Here is a 14,344-nt window from a genome sequence, read left to right as displayed (position 1 = left end):
GACCACGATCTCCCTCCAACCACGATCTCTACCCCACCCGACCATGATCTCTCCCCCCGACCAAAATCTCTCCCCCGACAACTATCTCCCCCGACCACAATCTCCCCCTGACCACGAGCTCCCCCTCGACCACGATCTCGCCCCGACTACGATCTCCCCCCGACCACGATCACCCCCCGACCACGATCTCCCCCCGACCACGATCTCCCCCCGACCACGATCTCCCCCCGACCACGATCTCCCCCCCGTCAACGATCTCCCCCCCAACCACAATCTCCCCCCGACCACGATCTCTCCCCCCAACCACGATCTCTCCCCCCAACCACGATCTCCCCCGACCACGGTCTCCCCCCAACCACGGTCTCCCCCCAACCACGATCTCTCCCCCTGACCACGATCTCTCCTGACCACGATCTCCCCCCGACCACGATGTCCCCCTTGACCTTGATCTCCATCCGACCACGATCTCCCCCCGGACACAATCTGCCCCCGACCACGATCTCCCCCCAACCACGATCTCCCCCCGACCACGATCTCCCCCCGACCACGATCTCCTCCCGACCACTATCTCCCCCCGGCCACGAACTCCCCTCGTCCACCATCTCTCCACCCCGACCATGATCTCCCCCGACCACAATCTCCCCCCCGACAACGATCTCTCCCCCCGACAACGATCTCTCCCCCCGACCAGTAACTCCCCCCGACCACGAACTCCCCTCAACCACGATCTCTCCCCGACCATATGATCTCCCCCGATCACGTTCTCTCCCCGACCACGATCTCACCCCCTCCGACCATGATCTCCCCTTGACCACGATCTCCCCCTGACCACGATCTCCCCCCGACAACGATCTCCCGCCGACCATGATCTCCCCTGGACCACAATCTCCCCCCAACCATGATCTCACCCCGACCACGATTTCCCGCCGACCATGATCTCCCCCCAACCACAATCTCCCCCAGACCACGATCACCCCCTGACCACGATCCACCCCAACCACAATCTCCCCCCGACCACAATCTCCCCCACACCACGATCTCCCCCCGACCACGATCTCACCCCCCGACCACGATCTCTCCCCGACCACAATCTCCCCTGACCATGATCTCCCCCCGACCACAATCTCTCCCGCGACCACGACCTCCGCCCGACCACGATCTCCCCCCAACCACGATCTCCCCCCATCACAATCTCTCCCCGACCATGATCTCCCCCCGACCATGATATCCCCCCCCAATCACGATCTCCCTCCGGCCATGATCTCTCCCCCCGACCACGATCTCCCCCAACCACGATCCCCCCCCGACCACGATCTCCCCCCATCCATGATCTCTCCCCCAACCACGATCTCCCCCCCGACCACGATCTCCTCCCACCAAGATCTCCCCACGACCACGATCTCCCCCCTGACCACAATCTCCCCCGACCATGATCTCCCCCCGACCATGATCTCCCTCCGACCACGATCTCTCCCCCTGACCACGCTCTCCCCCCACCAAGATCTCCCCACGACCACGATCTCCCCCCTGACCACAATCTCCCCCGACCATGTTCTCCCCCCGACCACGATCTCCCCACGACCACGATCTCCCTCCAACCACGATCTCTACCCCCCGACCATGATCTCTCCCCCCGACCACAATCTCTCCCCCGACAACTATCTCCCCCGACCACGATCTCCCCCCGACTATGATCTCCCCCCGACCACGATCTCCCCCCGAACACGATATCTCTCCCCTGACCATGATCTCTCCCGACCACGATCTCCCCTTTAAAGACCACCCCCCGACCACGATCTTCCCCCCGACCATGATCTCCCCTCAACCACGATCTCCCCCGACCACGATCTCCCCCCGACCACGATCTCCCCCCGACCACGATCCCCCCCGACCACGATCTCCCCCAACCACGATCTCCCGCCGACCATGATAACCCCCCCGATCACGATCCCTCCCCGACCACGATCTCCCCCGGACCACGATCTCCCCCCGACCACGATCTCCCCCCAACCACTTACTCCCCTGACCACGATCTCCCCTGACCATGATCTCCCTCCGACCACGATCTCTCCCCCTGACTACGCTCTCCCCCCAACCACAATCTCTCCCCCCAACCACAATCTCTCCTTGACCATGATCTCACCCCAGACCACGATCTCCCCATGACCACGATCTCCCTCTGAACACGATCACCCCCCCGACCACGATCTCTCCCCCCGACCACGATCTCTCCCCGACCACGATCTCCCGCGACCATGATCTCCCCCCGACCACAATCTCTCCCGCGACCACGATCTCTGCCTGACCACGATCTCCCCCCGACCATGATCTCCCCCCATCACAATCTCTCCCCGACCATGATCTCCCCCCGACCATGATATCCCCCCACAATCATGATCTGCCTCCGGCCACGATCTCTCCCCCAACCACGATCCCCCCGCCAACCACGATCTCCCCCAACCACGATCTCCCCCCCTGACCACGATCTTCCCCACCAAGATCTCCCCACGACCACGATCTCCCCCCCGACCACAATCTCCCCTGACCACGATCTCCCCCCGACCATGATCTCCCTCCGACCACGATCTCTCCCCCTGACCACGCTCTCCCCCCAACCACGATCTCCCCACGACCACGATCTCCCTCCAACCACGATCTCTACCCCACCCGACCATGATCTCTCCCCCCGACCAAAATCTCTCCCCCGACAACTATCTCCCCCGACCACGATCTCCCCTGACGATGATCTCACCCCGACCACGATCTCCCCCCGAACACGATATCTCTCACCCTGACCATGATCTCTCCCGACCACGATCTCCCCCGTAAAGACCACCCCCCGACCACGATATCCCCCCCGACCACGATCTCCCCTCAACCACGATCCCCCCGACCACGATCTCCCCCAACCACGATCTCCACCTGACCACGATCTCCCCCGACCACGAGCTCACCGACCACGATCCCCCTGACCACGATCTCCCCCTGACCACGATCTCCCCTGACCACGATCTCCCCCTGACCACGATCTCCCCTCGACCACGATCTCCCACCGACCACCCTCTCCCCCCGACCACAATCTTCCCCCGACCACCATCTCTCCCCCCGACCACGATCTCTCCCCCCGACCACGATCTCCCCCTGACTACAATCTCCCCCGACCACGCTCTCCCCCCGACCACGCTCTCCCCCCGACCACGCTCCCCCCCCGACCACAATCTCCCCCGACCACAATCTCCCCCCGACCACAATCTCCCCCGACCACAATCTCCCCCCGACCACAATCTCCCCCGACCACAATCTCCCCCCCGGACCAAGCTCTCTAGCTCTCTCCCGACCACGATCTCTCCCCCCGACCACAATCTCCCCCTGACCACAATCTCCCCCGACCGCGCTCTCCTCTCCGACCACGATCTCCCCCCGATCACGATCTCTCCCCGACCACAATCTCCCCCAACCACGATCTCCACCACCGACCATGATCTCCCCGCGACCACCCTCTCCCCCCGACCACAATCTTCCCCCGACCACCATCTCTCCCCCCGACCACGATCTCTCCCCCCGACCACGATCTCCCCCTGACTACAATCTCCCCCGACCACGCTCTCCCCCCGACCACGCTCTCCCCCCGACCACGCTCCCCCCCCGACCACAATCTCCCCCGACCACAATCTCCCCCCGACCACAATCTCCCCCGACCACAATCTACCCCCGACCACAATCTCCCCCGACCACAATCTCCCCCCCGGACCAAGCTCTCTAGCTCTCTCCCGACCACGATCTCTCCCCCCGACCACAATCTCCCCCTGACCACAATCTCCCCCGACCGCGCTCTCCTCTCCGACCACGATCTCCCCCCGATCACGATCTCTCCCCGACCACAATCTCCCCCAACCACGATCTCCACCACCGACCATGATCTCCCCGCAACCTCGATCTCCACCCGACCACGACCTCCCCCGACCACGATCTCTCTCCCCGCAACCACAATCTGCCCCCGACCACGATCTCCCCATGACCACGATCTCCCCCCGACCACGATCTCTCCCCCCTGACCACGATCTCTCTCCCCCCGACCACGATCTCCGCCCGAACGCGAAATCTCTCCCCCTGACCACGATCTCGCCCAACCACGATCTCTCCCAACCACGATCTCCACCACCGACCACAATATCCCACGACCACAATCTCCCCCCTGACCACGATCTCTCCCCGACCACAATCTCCCCCCGACCATGATCTCTCCCCGACCACGATCTCCCCCCGACCACGATCTCCCCCTGACCACGATCTCTCCCCCGACCACGATCTCCCTCCGACCACGATCTCTCCGCCGACCACGATCTCCCCCCGACCACGATCTCACCCCGACCACGATCTCCCCCCGACCACGATATCTCGCCCCCTGACCATGATCTCTCCCAACCATGATCTCTCCCAACCACGATCTCCACCACCGACCACGATATCCCACGACCACAATCTCCTCCCTGACCACGATCTCTCCCCGACCACAATCTCCCCCCGACCATGATCTCCCGCCGACCACGATCTCCCACCGACCACAATCTCCCCCTGACCACGATCTCTCCCCCGACCATGATCTCCCTCCGACCACGATCTCTCCCCTGACCACGATCTCCCCCCGACCACGATCTCTCCCCGACTACGATCTCCCCACTACCATGATCTCCCCCCAACCACGATCTCACCCCGACCACGATCTCCCCCCGACCACGATATCCCTCCAACCACGAACTCACCCCCCCCACGATATCTCCCTTGACCACGATCTCCCCCCGACCATGATCTCTCCCCATGACCACGATCTCCCCTGACCATGACCACTCCCCGACCACGATCTCCCCCCGACCACGATCTCCCCCCGACCACGATCTCCGCCCGACCACGATCTCCCCCCGACCATGATCTCCCCCAGACTACAATCTCCCCCCAATCACGATCTCACCCCGACCACGATTTCCCGCCGATCATGATCTCCCCCCGACCACAATCACCCACTAACCACGATCCACCCCAACCACAATCTCCCCCCGACCACAATCTCCCCCACACCACGATCTCTCCCCGACCACAATCTCCCCCGACCACGATCTACCCCCGACCACGATCTCTCCCTCGAACACGATCTCCGCCCAACCACGATCTCCCCCCGACCATGATCTCCCCCCGACTGCGATCTCCCCACGACCATGATCTCCCCCTGACCACAATCTCTCCCCCTTGACCACGATCTCTCTCCCCCCGACCACGATCTCTCCCCGACCACGATCTCCCACCGACCATGATATCCCCCCCGATCACGATCTCCCTCCGGCCACGATCTCTCCCCCTGACCACGCTCTCCCCGCAACCACAATCTCTCCCCAACCACGATCTCCCCCCCGACCACGATCTTCCCTCGGCCACGATCTCCCTCTGACCACGATCTCCCCCGCCGACTACGATCTCCCCCTGACCACGATCTCCCCACGACCACGATCTCCCTCTGAACACGATCACCCCCTCGACCAAGATCTCTCGCCCGACCACGATCTCCCCCCAACCACGACCTCCCCCCGACCCCGATCTCCCTCCGAACACGATCACCCCCCTACCACGATCTCCTCCCGACCATGATCTCCCCCCGACCACGTTCTCCCTCTGACTACCACCTCCCCCCCGTCCACGATCTCCCTTCGACCATGATCTCCCCCGACCACGAGCTCACCGACCACGATCTCAATGACCATGATCTCTCCCCAACCAGGACCTCCCTCCGAACACGATCACCCCCGACCTCCCCCGACCACGATCTCCCCCCGACCATGATGTCATCCCCCGACCACGATCTCCCTCTGACCACAATCTCCCCCCGACCACGATCTCCCTCCGACCACGACCTCCCCCCGACCACAATCTCCCCCCGTCCATGATCTCTCCCCGACCACGATCTACCTCCGACCTCGATCTCCCCCTGACCACGATCTCCCTCCGACTACGATCTCACCCCCGACCACGATCTCCCCCGACTACGATCTCCCCCCGACCATGATCTCCCTCCGACCATGATATCTCCCCCCGACCACGATCTCCCCCCGACTACGATCTCTCCCCCGACTACGATCTCCCCCGACCACGATCTCTCCCCCCGACCACGATCTCTCCCCTGACCATGATCTCCCCCCGACCACGATCTCCCCCCAACCACGATCACTCCCCCACCACAATCTCCCCCCGACCACGCTCCCCCTCCGACCACGCTCACCCCCGACCACGATCTCCCCCCGACCATGATCTCCCCCCGACCACGACCACACCCCGACCACGATCTCCCCCCCGACCACGATCTCCCCTCGACCACGATCTCCCCCCGACCACGAGCTCCCCCCCCAACCACGATCTCCCCTGACCACGATCACCCCACGACCATGATAACCCCCCCCGATCACGATCTCTCCCCGACCACAATCTCTCCCCGACCATGATCTTACCCCAGACCACTATCTCCCCATGACCACGATCTCCCTCTGAACACGATCACCCCCCCGACAACAATTTCTCCCCCCAACCACGATCTCCCACTAACCATGATCTCGCCCCGACCACAATCTCCCTCCGAACACGATCACTCCACCGACCACGTTCTCCCCCCCCGACCACGATCTCTCCCCCCGACCACGATCTCTCCCCCCGACCACGATCATGATCTCCCCCTGACCACAATCTCTCCCCCTTGACCACGATCTCTCTCCCCCCGACCACAATCTCTCCCCGACCACGATCTCCCCCCGACCATGATATCCCCCCCGATCACGATCTCCCTCCGGCCACGATCTCTCCCCCCGACCACGATCTCTCCCCCCGACCACGATCATGATCTCCCCCTGACCACAATCTCTCCCCCTTGACCACGATCTCTCTCCCCCCGACCACAATCTCTCCCCAACCACCATCTCTCCCCGACCATGATCTCCCCCCCGACCACGATCTTCCCTCGGCCACGATCTCCCTCTGACCACGATCTCCCCCGCCGACTACGATCTCCCCCCGACCACGATCTCCCCACGACCACGATCTCCTTCTGAACACGATCACCTCCCCGACCAAGATCTCTTGCCCGACCACGATCTCCCCCCAACCACGACCTCCCCCCGACCACGATCTCCCTCCAAACACGATCACCCCCCTACCACGATCTCCTCCCGACCATGATCTCCCCCCGACCACGTTCTCCCTCTGACTACCATCTCCCCCCCCGTCCACGATCTCCCTCCGACCATGATCTCCCCCGACCACGAGCTCACCGACCACGATCTCAATGACCATGATCTCTCCCCAACCAGGACCTCCCTCCGACCACGATCAACCCCGACCCCCGACCTCCCCTGACCACGATCTCCCCCCGACCATGATGTCACCCCCCGACCACGATCTCCCTCCGACCACAATCTCCCCCCGACCACGATCTCCCCCCTCCACGATCTCTCCCTGACCACGATCTACCTCCGACCTTGATCTCCCCCTGACCACGATCTCCCTCCGACCACGATCTCACCCACCCCCGACCATGATCTCACCCCCGACCACGATCTCCCCCGACTACGATCTCCCCCCGACCATGATCTCCCTCCGACCATGATCTCTCCCCCGACCACGATCTCCCCCCGACTACGATCTCTCCCCCGACTACGATCTCCCCCGACCACGATCTCTCCCCCACCACGATCTCTCCCCCACCACGATCTCCCCCCGACCACGCTCTCCCCCCGACCACGCTCACCCCCAACCACGATCTCCCCCCGACCACGATCTCCCCCCGACCACGACCACACCCCGACCATGATCTCCCCCCCGACCACGATCTCCCCTCGACGATGATTTCCCTTCGACCATGACCTCCCCCAACCACGATCTCCCCCCGACCACGACCTCCCCCCCAAACATGATCTCCCCCGACCACGATCACCCCACGACCATGATAACCCCCCCCGATCACGATTTCCCCCCGACCACGATCTCCCCCCGACCACGATCTCCCCCCAACCACTTACTCCCCTGACCACGCTCTCCCCCCAACCACAATCTCCCCCCGACCTTGATCTCACCCCAGACCACTATCTCCCCATGACCACGATCTCCCTCTGAACACGATCACCCCCCCGACAACAATCTCTCCCCCCAACCACGATCTCCCACCAACCATGATCTCACCCCGACCACGATCTCCCTCCGAACACGATCACTCCACTGACCACGCTCTCCCCCCGACCACGATCTCTCCCCCCGACCACGATCTCTCCCCCCGACCACGATCTCCCCCTGACCACAATCTCCCCCGACCACACTCTCCCCTCCGACCACGATCTCCCCCCGATCCCGATCTCTCCCCGACCACAATCTCCCCCCGACCATGATAACCCCACCGATCACGATCTCTCCCCGACCACGATCTCCCCCCGACCACGATCTCCGCCCGACCACGAACTCTCCCCCGACCACGATCTCCCCCAACCACAATCTCCCCCCGAGCACGATCTCCCCCCAACCACTTACTCCCCTGACCACGATCTCCCCCAACCACAATCTCCCCCCGAGCACGATCGCCCCCCAACCACTTACTCCCCTGACCACGATCTCTCCCCGACCACGATCTCCCCCCGACCATGATAACCCCACCGATCACGATCTCTCCCCGACCACGATCTCCCCCCGACCACGATCTCCGCCCGACCACGAACTCTCCCCCGACCACGATCTCCCCCAACCACAATCTCCCCCCGAGCACGATCTCCCCCCAACCACTTACTCCCCTGACCACGATCTCCCCCAACCACAATCTCCCCCCGAGCACGATCGCCCCCCAACCACTTACTCCCCTGACCACGATCTCTCCCCGACCACGATCTCCCCCCGACCATGATAACCCCACCGATCACGATCTCTCCCCGACCACGATCTCCGCCCGACCACGAACTCTCCCCCGACCACGATCTCCCCCAACCACTTACTCCCCTGACCACGATCTAATATAATAATAATAATAATGATGATAATAATCAACTTTATTGTCATTGTTAGTGCACAAGTGCAGTACAACGAAATGTAGGCTTGCGGCTCCCGAGAGTGTACATTTAGATTAAGACATTTAACATTCAACATTCATTTGGCTTGCAATACATAAACATAAACATAATAAAGTGCATTGGCAGATGTGCAGGCTTTAGAGTTTATTTGTGGAGTTCAGTAGGATGACAGCCCTGGGAAAGAAGCTGTTCCTAAATCTGGTCGTTCGGGTGCGAATGCATCTGTAGCGTCTCCCAGATGGCAGGGGGGCGAACAGACTGTGGCTGGGGTGGGTAGGGTCTTTGATGATGGTCAGTGACCTCCGTAAACAGCGTTTCTGGTATATGTGCTCTATGGTCGGTAGCCGGGTGCCGGTAATGCGTTGGGCAGTTTTGACTACCCGCTGCAGGGCTTTCCGGTCATGGGAGCTACAGCTGCCATACCATACTGTGATACAGTTCGTCAGGATGCTCTCTATTGTGCAGCGGTAAAAGTTAGAGAGGATCGGGGTGACAGGTTACATCCCTTCAGCCTCCTTAGGAAATATAGGCGCTGCTGGGCCTTCTTCACCAAAGAGGAGGTATTGAGGGACCAGGAGAGGTCTTCTGTGATGTGGACTCCGAGGAACTTAAAGCTGTCCACCCTTTCCACCACAGCTCCATGGATGTGGATGGGGGTGTGACTTCCGCCTTTAGACTTCCTGAAGTCCACAATGATTTCCTTGGTTTTCTTGATGTTAAGGCCAGGTTGTTATCGGCGCCGCCGACCACGCTCTCACCCCAGACCACGATCTCCCCATGACCACGATCTCCCTCTGAACACGATCACCCTCAGACCACAATCTCTCCCCCCGACCACGATCTCCCACCAACCACGATCTCCCCCGACCACGATCTCCCTCCGAACACGATCACTCCACTGACCATGATCTCTCCCCCCGCCCATGATTTCCCTCTGACTACAATCTCCCCGCCGACCACGCTCTCCCCACCGACCACAATCTCTCCCCCCGACCACGATCTCCCCCTGACCACAATCTCCCCTGACCACAATCTCCCCCCGACCACAATCTCCCCCGACCACAATCTCCCCCCCGGGCCAAGCTCTCCCCCGACCACGATCTCCCCCCCCGACCACGATCTCCCCCTGACCACAATCTCCCCCGACCACGATCTCCCCCCGATCACGATCTCTCCCCGACCACAATCTCCCCCCAACCACGATATCCCCACCGATCACGATCTCCCCCCGACCACGATCTCCCCCCGATCACGATCTCTCCCCGACCACAATCTCCCCCCGACCATGATATCCCCCGATCACGATCTCCCCCCGACCACGATCTCCCCCCTGACCACGATCTCTTCCCGACCACGATCTCCCCACGACCACGATCTCCCCCCGACCACAATCTCTCCCCCCTGACCACGATCTCTCTCCCCCTGACCACGATCTCCGCCCGACCGCGATATCTCTCCCCCTGACCACGATCTCACCCGACCGCGATCTCTCCCAACCACGATCTCCACCACCGACCACGATCTCCCCTGACCACGATCTCCCCCCTGACCATGATCTCTCCCCGACCACAATCTCCCCCCGACCATGATCTCCCGCCGACCATGATCTCACCCCGACCACGATCTCCTCCTGACCACGATCCCCCCGCGAACATGATCTCCCCCCCTGACCAAAATCTCCCCCCGACCACGATCTCCCCCGACCACGATCTCCCTCCAACCACGATCTCTCCCCCCCCGACTATGATCTCTCCCTGACCACGATCTTCGCCCGACCACGATCTCTCCCCCCGACCATAATCTCCCTCCGACTACGATCTCTCCCCCTGACCACGCTCTCCCCGCAACCACAATCGCTCCCCGACCATGATCTCACCCCCGACCACGATTTCCACCCCCCCGACCACGATCTCCCCCCGACCACGATCTCCGTCTGACCACGATCTCCCCCGCCGACTACGATCTCCCCCCGACCACGATCTCCCCACGACCACGATCTCCCTCTGAACACGGTCAACCCCCAACCACGATTTCTCCCCCCGACCACGATCTCCCCCTGACCACGATCTCCCCCTGACCATGATCTCCTCCCAACCACGATCTCCCCCTGACCACGATCTCCCCCCGACCACGATCTCCCCCTGACCATGATCTCCCTCTGACTACAATCTCCCCCCCTGTCCACAATCTCCCTCCGACCACGATCACCCCCGGCCTCCCTCCGACCATGATCTCACTCAATTCAATTCAATTCAATTCAATTCAAATCGCTTTATTGGCATGACAAGTTACATCTTATGTTGCCAAAGCATCGAAAAACATTCATGTTTGTACACAAAAATACAGATCTATCCTTACAGTGTATAAACAGATATATCCTTGAGTGTATAAATATACTTTCATATAATTTATATATACTCTTTTCTTATATTTAGTGGTTGTCCCTCTGTTTATGGCAAGCTGTAACATAGTGTGCCGCTAGTGTTACACAATTTCTCTTTTCCCCTAGTAGGTATGGGAGTTTTTGGTCGTCATTCAAATTTCTGAATTCCGGGCATATTTTTGTGAATTTTGGGTAGAAATTCTCCCTTATGCCCTGATATTTTCTACAAGCTGTGAGGAAGTGCATCTCTGTCTCCACCACTCCCTGACTGCAGTGAGAGCATATCCTATCCTCTCTTGGTAGCCGGGTCTGCCTGTGGCTACCTTTTTCGATCGCCAGGCTATGTTTTCTAAGTCTGTACATTGTCAAGGTTTTTCTCAGTTTGCTATCCTTTACCATGGTCAGGTAATCAGCCATGTTGTATTGTCTGTTTAGGGCCAAGTAGCAATTGAGTTTGTTTTGGGTTTTTGTTGTTTCTGCCCAATATGACAGATATTTTTCCTTTTGCTTAGCGACGATTGTGTTGGGTCAAATTCTTTGTGTTACGCTGTCACTGTCCTGGGGCTGGTTATTGTTAGTAGTGTTAGTAGTTACTTCACTGAGTCCCAGGACTAGTTGACTGAGGGTATTCTTCTTTATGGTCCTCTCTTGGCATTTCAGGGCTTCATAATGATAGCATTGGGGGTTGCTCATTTCTAGGTGTTTCCAAAATTTGGTGGCTCTTATTTGGATAGTGATTATTGATGGATATTGGCCTAGTTCTGCCCTGCATGCGTTGTTTACGGTTTTCCTTTGAGTCCGGAGGATACTTTCACAGAATTCTGCATGTAGGATCTCAATTGGGTGTTTGTCCCATTTTGCAAATTCTTGTTGTGTTAGCGGTCCCCACACCTCACTGCCATAGAGTGCAATTGGTTCAATTACTGATTTGAAAATTTTGAGCCAAATGCTAATTGGGATTTCTATTTGGATTGATTTTTTAATGGCATAGAAAGCCCTTCTTGCTTTCCCTTTCAGTTCATTCACAGCCAGTTTGAAATTTCCCGTAGAACTGATTTTTAAGCCCAAGTATGTGTAGTTAGTGGTTTGTTCAATTTTGGTTGTTCCTAGTGTGAAATTTATTTTGGGTCCCTGATGTCTGGATCTTTGCTGGAACACAAGGACTTTGGTTTTTTGAGGATTTATTGTCAGGGCCCAAGTCTGGCAGTACGACTCCAGCAGATCCAGGTTCTGCTGTAGACCCTCCTTAGTTGGTGACAGCAGAACCAGGTCGTCTGCATAGAGGAGGAATTTAACCTTGGATTCATATAGGGTGAGGCCGGGTGCTGTAGATTGTTCAAGTAGTTTTGCCAATTCATTTATATAAATATTAAAGAGTGTCGGTGAGATTGGTGAGCCCTGCGTCACCCCCCGCCCCTGTGGGAAGTATTTTGTTTGTTTGTCTCCAATTTTAACTGCACATTTGTTGTTTGTATACATTGATTTAATTACATCATATGTTTTTCCCCCTACCCCGCTTTCGATAAGTTTCAGGAATAAACCGTCGTGCCAGATGGAATCGAAAGCCTTCTGGAAATCTATAAAGCATGCGTAGATTTTGCTTTTGTTTTGATGAACGTGTTTGTCAATTAGGGTCTGTAGGGTGAAGATATGATCTGATGTTCTATAGTTTGGCAGGAATCCAATTTGGCTTTTACTCAAGACATTGTGCTCCTCAAGGAAGTTTATAAGTCTTTTGTTTATGATACTACAGAATACCTTCCCCAGGTTACTGTTTACACAGATGCCTCGATAGTTATTTGGGTCGACTTTGTCCCCACTTTTGTATATGGGCGTTATGAGTCCATTGTTCCAGATATCAGGGAAGTAACCGACACTCAGAACCAAGTTGAAGAGTTTTAGGATAGCCAGTTTCATTTTATCGTCTGTGTGTTTAATCATCTCGCTTAGTATGCCATCTCCCCCGCAAGCTTTTCCTGGTCGCAGGTCCTTGAGTTTTTCAAAAAGTTCTTTTTCTGTTATTATGGAGTCTAGCGGGTTTTGGTTATCTTTTATGGCCATTTCGAGCTTTTCCAGTTTTTTGCATATTTGGTGTTGCTCTGGCCTTAGTGTGTTTTTCTGGTATAATTTTTCAAAGTGGTTTTCCCATGTGTCTCCATTTTGAATGGCCAATTCGTCGTGTTGTTTTTTGTGTAATGTATTCCAGTTGTCCCAGAAACAATTGGAATCAATGGATTCCTCAATGGAGCTGAGTGTATTCTTAATATATTGCTCTTTTTTGGTTCTGAGTGTGTTCCTGTATTGTGTTAGTGTCTGACAATAAATAAGGCGTAATTCCTCGTTTTCTGGATGTCTGTGTTTTTGGTTTGATATTTTTCTAAGTTTTTTCCTCATGTTATGGCAATCTGGGTCAAACCATTTTTCATAGTTTTTTGTTTTGGGTTTGTTCTTGTGAGCTTTCAAGTTTGACCTTGTTGCCAAATTATCAAAAATATTGTTTAGGTTATTCACTGCCCGGTTTACGCCTTCTTTATTGTGAGTGTATATATTATCCAGAAAGGTGTCCAAGAGAGCTTGAGTTGATTCATTGCTAATTGCTTTCTGGTATTTTTCCGTGTCGTTTTTGGCCCATCTGTACGATTTTTTGGTGTTGTACAGTTTACTGGGTTGTGTTTCTGTGTTGTTTGTTTCTGTCTTTTTAATATACATAGTAATTTGACTGTGATCTGACATTGTTGTTTGTGGTTTGACTGTGAATGCTCTGAAAGAGGATGGGTCCAAATCCGTAATCATATAGTCTACGGTGCTGCAGCCAAGAGGTGAGCAATAGGTCGATCTTCCTAGGAGGTCTCCTATGAACCTACCATTGACAATG

At 57.6% G+C, this 14,344-nt stretch overlaps 1 protein-coding gene across 2 annotated transcripts in view; it reads left to right on the top strand.

The window, feature by feature from the left end:
- Positions 1-14,344, top strand: part of LOC147122795 (E3 ubiquitin-protein ligase MARCHF1-like) — an 881,994-nt gene that overhangs the window by 165,315 nt on the left and 702,335 nt on the right. The gene's annotated exons all lie outside the window — the stretch shown is intronic.

This window comes from Somniosus microcephalus, chromosome 2, assembly GCF_052327205.1.
Source record: "Somniosus microcephalus isolate GS21.2 chromosome 2, FLI_Smic_1.0, whole genome shotgun sequence".
Taxonomy (NCBI): domain Eukaryota; kingdom Metazoa; phylum Chordata; class Chondrichthyes; order Squaliformes; family Somniosidae; genus Somniosus; species Somniosus microcephalus.
This window is presented reverse-complemented; position numbering and strand designations above follow the sequence as displayed.